Source organism: Solanum dulcamara, chromosome 8 (assembly GCF_947179165.1).
Source record: "Solanum dulcamara chromosome 8, daSolDulc1.2, whole genome shotgun sequence".
Taxonomy (NCBI): Eukaryota; Viridiplantae; Streptophyta; class Magnoliopsida; order Solanales; family Solanaceae; genus Solanum; species Solanum dulcamara.
Window position 1 is genome coordinate 51,269,802 of NC_077244.1, and position 12,458 is coordinate 51,282,259.

General features: G+C 34.1%; 1 pseudogene; it reads left to right on the plus strand.

Annotated features, from left to right (window-relative positions):
• Positions 1 to 274: 274 nt before the first annotated feature.
• LOC129899938 (uncharacterized) lies at positions 275 to 10,732 on the plus strand (annotated as a pseudogene).
• Positions 10,733 to 12,458: the final 1,726 nt, after the last annotated feature.

Below are 12,458 nucleotides of genomic sequence, written 5' to 3' on the forward strand. Positions count from 1 at the left end.
AAATACAAAATCAAATCCTAAATCAACAAGGTAAACTAAAGTCGGCACATTTCACGCTCGATCACTACGAAACATTCTGGAGTTCACGGTCCATGGTCCTTCTCCCGTAGTGTTTATCTTAGGCTTCAAAATATGTGTAGCTCTTCGCTTCATCATGGGCAATCCTCACAACCCGTGGTGATGAATACGGTCCGTACTGACCTCCGTATTGATAGACTTTGTCAATTCTCCCACATCTGCTCTCAGCCTTCACGATCATCCAACACGATCCATAATGGACTCCACAGCCTGTGATGGGTTCCGTGGAGTTTCACTTGGCCAAAGTTTATACCATCATCACCTTCACAAGATCAGCAGTACGACACCCACTGCAGCTCGTGCATGGCACTACGGTCTGTGGTGGGTTCCATGGGGTTGTACTTAGCACCTCCAACACCACTTCCTTCTCTCATCATCTTCACGTCCACCACCACGGCCCGTGCAAGGAACTACGATCTGTGGTGAGGATCGTACTCCTCAATACAAAGCAAAATAGTACTCAGACCCACAGGATCATCAAAACTTATGTGCGACTTAGTTTTTCTGCAAAACAAATAAAAACCCATATCATATCTATAGAAACATGCTTGCAACGCACACTAATTCACCATTTTCAGCGTCGAAAATATCGTAAATACGCGACACGTCATGATCATACATTACTTTTTTTCCTTTCAGCAACCTGCTGATATGTTCACTAAAGGTTTGGGCAGACATCAACATTCCTATCTTATTTCCAAGCTAGGAATGAAGAATATATTCATATATCCTAGCTTGAGGCGGGCTATTATAGAGTATAGCAAAGAGATTGAAAATAGCTGACTTAGAGTCAGTTAGGCTACTACTAGTTAATGCCAAGTCAGCTGTTAGATTAAGTAGTTAGTTAAAGGTTGTTATGATTTAGTTAGATAATTTCCATGATGAACCTGGACTGGATCATGATGTATATACGGAATTGTGATGTATATTAATAGATGCCTACTAGCTAAATAGAGCAGTTAGATTTTCTCAATGTAAAGGATCAGCTTCTCTGTATATCTTCTCTTGCTGAGTATATGCAATGGATAATTCATGTCTTCTTCTATAATTCATCCATGAATGAATGTTTAGTGTTGGGTTTTAACAGCTACATTAATGAATACTAATGATCTTTTCTAGAAAGGGTCTAAAGTATTTTGGTGGTGATTTTATATATGGTATTGCAAAGACTAAGTCTGTAATGAATAATTTGCTTAGAATTTTTTTATTTTTGCAATAAAAGACAAATTAGTGCCTTATCGGATGGAATGAAATTTATCGAAAAGATGACCGACCGTACATGTATTTACTATTACTTCTTTTGCATGTTTTTATAATCTTTGAATAATATAGGGTGGAGTCCATCTGGACAAGAAGATTTAAGAGGTTGAAAAGAAAAAGTAGTCTTTATGATTTCCCCATGAGAAAAAGTTCTATCTTAAATGACACTTCCATTGTCCGTAAGTGCATTTTTACATGGACAAAAAATTATTTGATTATAGTGGCTTAATTTTGGGGTGTAAATTTTCTTAAAGTAGTCTAAGATAGTGTTATTTATAGAAATAGGATCAAAGGTCCAATTTCCAACTGAATTTCTTCTACGCCTATTTGTGGTAGAAGTGTGAAAATGTTTTGTATTACTATCACCGTCATTTATCAATTGGACTCTAGATTTTAGTTTCCAAAATTCTTCTTCTCATTTAAGAATCTCATTAAAATCAGGGGAAAGGAAATTTTCCAAGTTGAAATGGAAGGAATTCTTTTAGTCATGTCCATCTATTGAAGCCACTGAGATGTTTAAGAATAATGTTTTTTTGTTTAAAAATACTTAAAAATATCTCAACATTACATTTCTTAATAGTCGAAGTAAAATTTTCAACTGAATCCATGTAATTAGTGATTGAATGCGAAGAAATTCTAGGAATATCAGGAAAACTAGAATGTTGAAGCCACATAATTTCAAATTTAAATAGGTTATTTGGTTTAGAGTAATTCCTAATAAGATTTAGCAGAATTGGACAGTGGTCCAAGTGGGTGTAGGGGAGGTGGTTAACATTTGAGTATAGATATGAATTAAGCCAAGCATAATTGCTAATAAATCTGTCTTATTTCTCCATAATAAAAGTTTCTTTATTTTTATGTTTGTTAGACCAAGTAAAATTTTGACTCGTAAAGTCCAAATCAATCATATACATAAAATCTAAGCAGTTTATGAAAGCTAAAATTTTAGAGCGATTAATTGGATTACCATCTAATTTTTCAGATGAATTAATACTTGCATTAAAATCTCAACAAACTAACCAAGGACGGCCAATAATATCGTTAGTCATTTTTTCAAGTTTTTCCAAAATATTTTTCTAAATCAGTAGACATTTTTGGTGTAAATTAAAGACAAGTACCATTTAAGTGAGTTAGAGCACACCTCAATAGTAATATGTATTTATTGTGTAGTAAGAATAAAAGGCTCGATCGTGACTTCTGAGCTTCAGTGAAATAGTACCATATCATCTGAATAACTAGTGGCCTGAACCTGCAGTATATATGTGAAGTCCAAGGCATGTAGAATTTTTTTGTGTTCCGCCCTTTTTATTTTTTGTAAGTACTAGAACAATAGATTTATTTCCTTTGTAAAGAATAGGAACATTTCTCATAAAATTTTGGTTATCTCCACCCGTGCAGTTTGAAAGTAGAATCTTCATAGATAATTCTTCATATATTGTACGTTGAGCTCCGTCTTGGAGCTAGGGACATCTCCATGTTTATAGTCAATAGGTCGTATGTTGTGCTTTCCATGTATCCTTGTTTACAACCCTTCATCATGGGTATGAGTATTTCTACATATATAAGTGGAGCTTGTGATTTGTTGAATCATATGGATAGAGAAGTTTTCATCACTTTTTTGGAAACTTTTATCTAGAACTTATTTTTGATAATTTTGTACATGTCCATTGTCAGAGAGTTCTTCAAAGATAGTGTTTGACTGAAAGTGATCTAGGATGATTAGTGCCTTTTCCTTTATTTGTGGGGTAGTTGGCGATGATGCACTCTCTTGAGGTGGGGGCAATTGTTTCTATCATGATCCTAGTCCAAACCCTAGCCGAGACACGATACTTAAAACTAAGAGTGGTTTCAATATAATCCTTGGCATAACATATCAAAGCATATCATAAGAAAACTAAGTAGAAGCTAAAACATATGCATAAAAGGTCTTAATGAAAAGATAACATATCCATGAAGATTGAAAACTAATATCTCAAACAAGCGTCTAACATCTGAACCAAAAGAAATAAGTTTGCCGGGACATGGCCCCCGACTACCATTACTTAGTAAAAGAACTACTAAGACTACTCCATGAAGCCCCCAAATAGGAGGACTCACCAACTGCTGACTGAAAACTGCTGCTAACTCATTAGACACGTGTCTAAAAATGAACACCAGAATCTATATCATAAAAAAATGCAACACACAGAAAGTTTGCGTCAATATGTAGAATTTACTAAGTATGAAAGGAGCACCAACATACTCGAATAACATATCATAAAGGGAATAGTGGAACAAAATTTTCAAAAATCATATGCATAGTGAAAGAACTTGAAGAGAAAACAGTTGGAGTTCATGTCTAAACACCATTCAAAATCTTCTTTCAAAAGCATATATATAGATGAGTCTATTTCATTAATCTTTCATAAACATATACATTAAATAGCATACTTAAAGTGACCATAATAATTATAAATCATATCACATAACGTGTATAAACTGGAGATTATCTAGATGGATCCACTAGTTTGTGCCTCTTAGGTCCATATGGAGTTGTTTGAAAAAGTGGTACACTCAAGTTCTATGTTGACGCATAATTATGAGACTTGGGTCTTTCTAAAACCCGTGTCCTCTAGGTGCTAAATAGTCCTCCAAAAATATATATTAATGCTCATAAGTATAAAAGTTGTTCATATATTTGAATCATATGTGAGACTCAGCTCAAAATTCATATCTTAAAATAGCTTGAATTTAGGCTATAATTCATATCGTGTACAATTTTATGCTTAAATATCCTAAGGTTTATGGAACCATAGAAATTATTTTAATTCAACAATTAAGACTGGTAAAATCAAAAGGAAACAATAAAAATATGAGTTAATAAAGGAAGATCATAAATCATAAAAACCCTAACTATACTTCATAAAATATTGCAAATCATATAAAAAGAAACAATCATTTAGGTATGAGGGTGAAAAGGTACCCTCATTGAAGTCTTACATACACGGAAGGAAAACCACTAACTTGAAACCTTGAACCGAGGCTTGAATGTGAAGAAACTTAGCTTATTTCTTGAGAGAACTTAGAACATGGGAATTTGATTTGTCTGAGGATTGGGCATGAACAGGGAGGTTATTAGACTATAAGATAGACTTAAGGAAGTTAATTGAGGGTAAAAAGGTCAAGAATACCCTTCTGAGAACGTAAGAAGACCATAAAAATCAAACAAAATGACCTTTTTATGAATCCCGTTAGCTAAATCGGCGATCTGGAGGTCTCCTAGTTGAACTATTCGGTGAGTAGCCGAAAGGGTGATTTAGATCGCCAAAATATTTAGAGTTTGAAGGTTTTAAAACCCATTTGGCAAGTTAAATCGGCTATTTGCCAAACCATTCAGTAAGTCACCAAATTGGCAAGTGAGCTCGCCGAATTATCCAATTCGAATATGCTCCGGCAAAATAATCATAATTTTGTACTCCGAACACCAAATGATTCAAACTTAGTGGTGTTGGAATGAAGACTTATAGACTTTTAATTTTATAGTTCATGGGAAACGTAAATATTTATAGTTTGATAGATATGGTCATTTGTAGTTGACCCTTATATGAACTCATGCGAAAACTTACACTACAAGAAATAAGACTTATTGTGGAGAGATTTAGTGGCGACCCTACTTGTTGCTACAAAAGCTTTATATTCAGTAGGGACATATATGGTCGTTCCAAAATGTTTAGTTTCAGTGGCGACTTATTTTGTGTCGCTGCTAATATTTGTCACTAATTCACAAATTATAAAGTCCCGCTAAAATAAAATTTGGGCACTAAATATTTAGTAGCAAATTTTAAAATGTCGCCTCAAATAAGATTTTGTAGCGACCTAGTCGCCGCTAATGTTAATCCAACTAAATTAAATTTAAAAGAAAAATAAACTAAAAAATCTGTAAAATTTTGGAAAGCTTTGAGATATTAAAAGAACATCTCTTAGCTGCTAAACTAAAGGTCATTCTCATCAGCTCTTGCACAAAGCTAAACAAAAAAATGGATATTATATAGATTTGGGAAAAGGGATCGGAGGAAAGAAAAATAGAGACAACACTGCTAACAGAGGTTCCTATTTGCTCGATTTATAGGAACAAGTAGTGTCGATCTGTTGGTGAAATATATATGAATAGGGTTCCTTTTTGCTGAATATTCTTCAATTTTTGACTAATAGGGTTCTATAAAGTATGTATTTCATCAGGTATGTGCTCAAATCCATTTCTAGGTTTATGTATTTTAAGATTTCACATGTAATTTCTATAACCCACTTGAATTTTATAGGAATGGGGTTCTTTAAAGTCGATGGAGAAGGAAGAGAGTTCCTAGTTTGAAAATCACTGTGAGCGTAAGAAGTTCGAAGTTCTAAAGGATTGAACCAGTTCGCCCATTTGAAGTTTTGAAAATCAGTTCGAGGTAAGTTAAAAGCTGAAAGTTCTAAAGATGTTTTTGTATTTTGTATTCTCAATCTTGCGAGGTAAACTAGAAGCTGAAATTCTGTATTCTCATTTGTATTTTGTATTTTGTATTCTCGATATTCTCTATGTGGGTGTTTCTATGTCTGTTGATGGAAATTCTGCATTTGGATTGCACATTGGAAAATCTATCTTGAAATCGAGAGTCTCTTCGTTGTTTACATCTTTATCTCTTCATGGATTTGTGGTTTTGACTAGTTAAAGAATTGACACCTTTGTTGGAGAAAGAAGTATTCATAATTTTTTTTACAGAGATTTATTTTTTATACTTTGTGCAGTTCTGTCTAGTTAGCTGATCAATCGATTCTCTTTATTTGAAGTTTCATTTTCTGGAGATGTGTAGAGTCGATAAGACTCACTGTAAATAGCCGCAGAATGTATGGAGAATTCTAGTATCTGACCTTATCTTTTGTGAGCTACAAAAAGATATGATAATACTTAAAAATTGTAGGAATAACAATAACCGTATAATTATATAATTTGGAGGAGAGATATGAGATTGACATTATTGTGTAGTAGATAGTTGATAAATTAAGAATTTGGTGCTATTAGAATGTGAAAAAGAGAAGATTATAAATTATCGATTGGTCTATTATATGAAAAAAGCTTTTTCCTAGTAGACGGTCCATCTACGTTTTTGATTAAAACAACTACGTAAACTGTGAGTGCATCAAAAAAGTGCTACTAATACGGACAAATTCACTACCTGTTGCTTAGAAAAGGCCATGAGATCATCCGAGTTGAACTTTTTATAACCTGCATTGTACTGCTTCAGTTCTATAGGGTGTTTCAGGTTGTTGTGTGATGTTGTTGTTGGATGTTGCAGCTCTGAATTGTACAAGGAGCTGCAGTTCTGTATTAATTGTTGCAGCATCCTCCAGGTTTGTGCTGCAGCTCTGCAGTGTTTCTGTAGTTGGTGATCTTATCCACAACATTTTCTCCTAGGTGGTTTAGTCACAACCTGCAGCTTCTACAGATTTAGAATGTACCTGCACAGTAGTAGATAATAGAGAACAATGGATCCTAGGTAACTAAGCATATATGAGAGGACTCCTCTCGATACAAAGTATCTAGGAAAACCATAAAATAAGGGAGACTCTCCCCTTTGTAATATAATCCTAAATAAGGATTCTTCAAAGAGGCTATAACTTCAAGTAAATACATAGCCCCAAAAAAGTAACAAAGAAGAGATAACACAAAAAAAAAAGAAACAAAAGAAAATTAGAAGAAGAGCTCATGGTGCTTCCTCTTGAGACAGTCTGCAGCTCATTTAAGGTGGTTCCGTGATCCTCTTCAACTTTTGCCTTCTGAAACTTGACATTCCAGTTTGTCTAGTATGTATTACCCCCTTGTCTCCTTAGGAAGTTGCTGAAAATTGTAGGCTTGATACAACCTGTCAACCATATGGCTGTGCTTGGAAAGAGTGTCTACAGCACAACACAGTAAGTGTCATTGTATATGAGGCTCAATAGCACAGCTGAATATTTACTTGTACTTTGCAAGATAATCACTGCAAACACAGTAAGTTGTGCTAGTCACAATCATATGTGATCTACGCTCTCTTTTTATTATTAGCATTTGACTGTGAGAATTTCCAACTTCTAGTCACAACCTCATTATTGTTATTTTCCTGTAAATTTATTTCTCAGTACTTCTCTGTCCAATATTAATCATTATGAATAATTGAATTAATTAACTTATTGATTTTTTTATTGAAATAGGAATGGATAAAAGTTGGTTGAATATTAGGAATAGAGTTGACCAAAAATATAAAGACAGAGTAGAAGGTTTTCTTAATTGGGCATTCAGTCAACCCAAGGTGAAAACTATGATTCGATGTCCTTGTAAAGGATGTATGAACACTGTGTTCAAGCTAAGAATTGATATAAGAGTAGACTTATTGAAGAAGGGATTCTGGGATTCTTATAAGGTGTGGGACTTGCATGGAGAAGTGTTGGTTAGAGTTGAAAATTCTAATGTCGCACTTAATGATGAAGTAGAAGTTGATAGCGCTGAAGAGGATGACATTACTCAAATGATCCACGATGCTTGTGGATATATGAATCTGGATAAAAATGCTACTTATTCGGAGGGAAATGAAGAGCCAAATATGCATGCTACAAAGTTCTACAAATTGTTAGAAGATGGTAAGACAAAACTTTATCCTGGTTGCAGATATAGACACTTATTTAATAATGTTATTTTGATCTGTTTCTTAAAATATATAAGCTTAAACTTTTATGTAGCTTTAAGTTGAAAAAAGAAGAGGATAGTTGGTTAACAAAAGATGTTTTGGTGATAAGATTCCATGAATCTGCAAGCTTTTAGTGGAGATGCTAAGATGCCATGATTGCATATAGTTCTCAAGATCACCACATTATTTCTTTGCAGTTTCTCGCATCAATAAAAAGAGAGGAAGAGGAAAATATAAATCTAAGACGGTTGATATTAAAACCAAGTACGGAGGAAAAATCAATATAATTATTCCAGATGACATTGATAGAGTTGTGGGTTCTGGTGCTAGAGATATTGTTAATTACTGTGGCTTGATCATGAGGAGCAGCATTTCATTTCGAGATGGAAATTGGCAGAAGATTGTTTTAAAACATGGAGAAGCAATGTGGTATAAGGTTAAGGTAATAAATTACTTTCCATTTTGTATTGTCTTTAAATTACTTAATTTATCAAATTTAATATTATAATGTGTTCAGAACAAATTTGAATTTTGTGGTGGACTGCGAGAACATAAGTTACAATGCTTTGTGATAAGCACTATGCAAAGACTTTTTAGGGCATGGAAAGCTCGATTGCATAATTCTTACTCTGCTATGATACTGATGAAGAAAGATTGTCTCATCGACCTGAGGATGTTGAGTTGGAGGACTGGAAATACCTAGTTAAGTATTTTGGCAGTGAGAAATTCAAGGTAACTTTATTATAACCAAAACATTGTTGCCCACTCTATAATCTTAGACATATGCTTACATGGACAACATGACATCTTTTAGTAGCTATCTAGACTAGCATAAATATTTTCTGATCTCTTGACTTAGTACAGGTTGTTAGTGAGAGAAACAAAAAAATAGAGAAAAACAGATAACTAAGCATTCTTGTGGGACACGATCATTTGCAGAAGTAGAGGAAGCTATGGTGAAAACACATTTGTTCTTCTATAATTACATATACTTCTTGTTATTTATATGATTATTTGCTTATATATTTTTTTTGTTATTGAACTATATTGTAGAGAAATTCTGAATCCGGAGAAAAAGACACACCAGATAAAGTCTGGGAGATTCAGCATACACGTAAAAAAGACAACGGAGAACGTGTATGGTTGGATCCGCAATCCCAACAGATTCATGTAATTCCCTAAAGACATTACCTTATTATCTTTTTGATCTACTACAAGTTACTTTATTCTTTTTTTTGGAGACAACTTCTTCTCAAGATAGTCATTTTCACCTTGTCTACTTCAATATGTAATCTTTCTTCTTTGGATTTGTGGCTATGTTTGGGCAAAACATCAGCTGTAAAGTTGCTTTGTCTATGTAAATGAACACCCTTGAAGACATGGAAATGAGAACACCATTGAGGACTTAACTGCAGCTGCAGTTTCTGCCCCATATTTCTGTAGGTTCTGAAGGTGAAGATGAGAATGACTATTGTAAGGTGTTGCAGGTTGTTGGATGCTAAAGGTTCTAAGTATGGTTGTATTATAGATGTGTACATGGTTGTGTAGTTGAGGTATTTGTTGTTGGATGTTGTAGCTCTGTAGTAAACTTAGATGTTGATGTAGTAATCCACTCTATTGCACCATGCTAAATCAACCTGCAGGTTCTAGATGTATGCTGCAATTTGATAACAAAGTCATCAAGTGTTGCAACACTTAATTTACCTGCATAATGGAAATAAAAAAGAGAGGAATTCCAAGTGTTGTATCAAGTGTTGCAGGTCTGCAATGTACCTGCACAGTAGAAACAGAGAAGAAATACCTACTCTAGTCCTTATCTCTAATGATAAGTTGTTTAGTCTAGGAAAGCTATAAATGAGGGACTCTCCCCTTTACAAAGGTCCTAACTATTAAATCTTCAAAGTCGATATAGTTATGAAATAGAGACATCCAAATTGAAGAAAAAGAAGTTAGAACACTAAAGCTGTAAGAAGAGTTCAAGGAGGTTGTTTGATCCTTTTTAGTTTTCTTCTTCTAAAACTTGCCATCCCTAGCTTGTCCAACTTGATGTAGCCCGTAGTTTCTTGTGGTAGTTGCTGAAAATTATAGAAATATTGTGTATGTTCAAGCATATGACTGCATTTGGATAATGTATCTGCAGGGAAGTTTGCTTCTCGGTATACATGTTTGCATTGGAAGAAGTCCAAAAGCTGGACCAAAGAAAGTCCAAAGTTACTTTCAATATTTACGTTATGTTTTGGTGAAATAATTAAATGTTATTGCAGGGTCAGCTTCAACAACTTGTTGTTGAACAACAATCTGAAGAGATCGAGCATCCCATGACTAGGGATGAGATTTTATCATCGGTTCTCGGTGAGAGATCAGGCTATGTTCGGGGAAAAGGATATGGAAAGAAGCCTCCTAAAAAGACTCAACTACATCAGTTAGACATAGAGGCAAGTGTATCTTCGGCAATGGAAAGTATTCGTCAAGGGATGCAAGTTGATATGGATTGAAAGTTACAAGAAGAATGTGAACAAATGACTGCTGATTTAAAAAAGAATATGAAAGAAGACTTGTAGAAAAAATTGGAAGAGGAGCATGAACACATGAAAGGCGAGGTCGACAAGATGTTCCAAGAACAAATGGCTGCTATTATGACTAGAATGCAACAGGTACTTTCTCTTGCTCTTTTGGAATATAATAAATTATTATCTTGGTGTAGAAAATAGTTACATTAAAAGTTGGACTAGTTATTAGGGAAATCCAACAACTGAAATGTTTTCTGGAAAGCTTTCCATGGCTTTAGAGATGCCGAATCCAACAAAGCTATGGCCTATGGCCAACAAGAAGTTTTTTAGTTATCAACAGTAAGTGGAAGATTGTTGGAAGTTTTTTGTGTTATCTATTTACTGGAAACTAGTGAAGGCTTCTGATAAGCTATCAACAACCTCATCATTATCTATAGGACACTTTTGGGAAAGCTTCTCTTGGTTTCAGCCGGCAAAACTCATTTAATAAGTCACTAAGGCATGATTTTTTGTTAAGGCTTTCAGATAAAGTGGTCAAGTCTTGTTTTATTGTAGGTTTTGGTTTTGTAAACTTTTTAGTTTCTGTGTTTCCATTTTTGGAGTCAAAATCTTGCTTCTTTTAGTTGTTATTTACAAAATATTGTTGCTTTAGCTACTACTTTATGTTGTGAAGTATAAGGAAAAGTTAAGATTTTAGGTTGGGATATGAAGAGTAACATCCCGAGAAACATGTTCTTGGCAAGGAAAAAAGTGGTAATTTTCCTTTTCTGTAGACTAAGTACTGTTTGATGTTAAATTAGGACTCAATAGAAGCTATATGAAAAGCTCCTATCTTTAACACCCTCAGTCCTCTTTTGACTACTTTTTTACTGATTATAGGAGAAAAGAAATACTGTGAAAGACAGTTTGAGACATTGAAGTCATTCGAGGAAGTTGATATTGTTTTTCTATTTTCAGGGACAAGGTTCTTATGCAATGGGGCCCAATCAATAAGTAGTTTGAAGGCATGCAATGAGAGTTTTTGCTTTTCGTATTTGTATATGCAAACACGAAATGCTTTTGTTCTAATTTTGTGAGATACAATGATAACTGAAGTACTAGCTAATATGTACGTACTCGTAAATGCTTTTGTTCTAATTTTGTGAAATACTATATATTAGATGTTTTTAATATCTATATATATACTAATTTTAGAGAATTTGTTTTTAAAACACTAAATATTGGTCTATAGTAACGAGATGAATATTACCTTCTGTAGTGACAAAAAAGTTGTCACTGATATTTAGTGGATTTTTGCGGCTGTTAATTAATGACGTGTAGCAGCGACATAAAAGTTGATGTTAATAGTTTATACTTTTTTACAGCGATAGAAGACGCTACTAATTAATATCAATATTTATCAGCGACATAAAAGTTGCCACAATTAGCTTATAAGTTTTTGTGGCAACTATGTCGCCACTATAGGCCATATTTTAGGAGCGACATAACAGTAGCCACAGTTAGCGTATAAGCTTTTGTGGCAACTATGTCGCCACTATAGGTCATATTTTAGGAGCGACATAATAGTTGCCACAGTTATCGTATAAGCTTTTGTGGCAACTATGTCGCCACTATAGGTCATATTTTAGGAGCGACTTTCCAAATATTTGTGTTGTAAATTATTATTTTTTGTGGCATACTTATTTATATATTATGACGAATTATGTTGCCACAGATGGAGTTTTATTGTGGCGACATTATTTAATCATCACAAATAACCTTTAGTTATGGAACTACTATGAACGGAGCAATTGTCGCTGCTATATACCTTTAGCGGCGACTTTGGATCATTTTGTAGCGACGTTTGGCGCCAAAATAAGTCTTTCTTGTAGTGTTAGTCGATAATAAAGTTATAACTGAACTTAGTGTTAGATATGTTATATTCCGT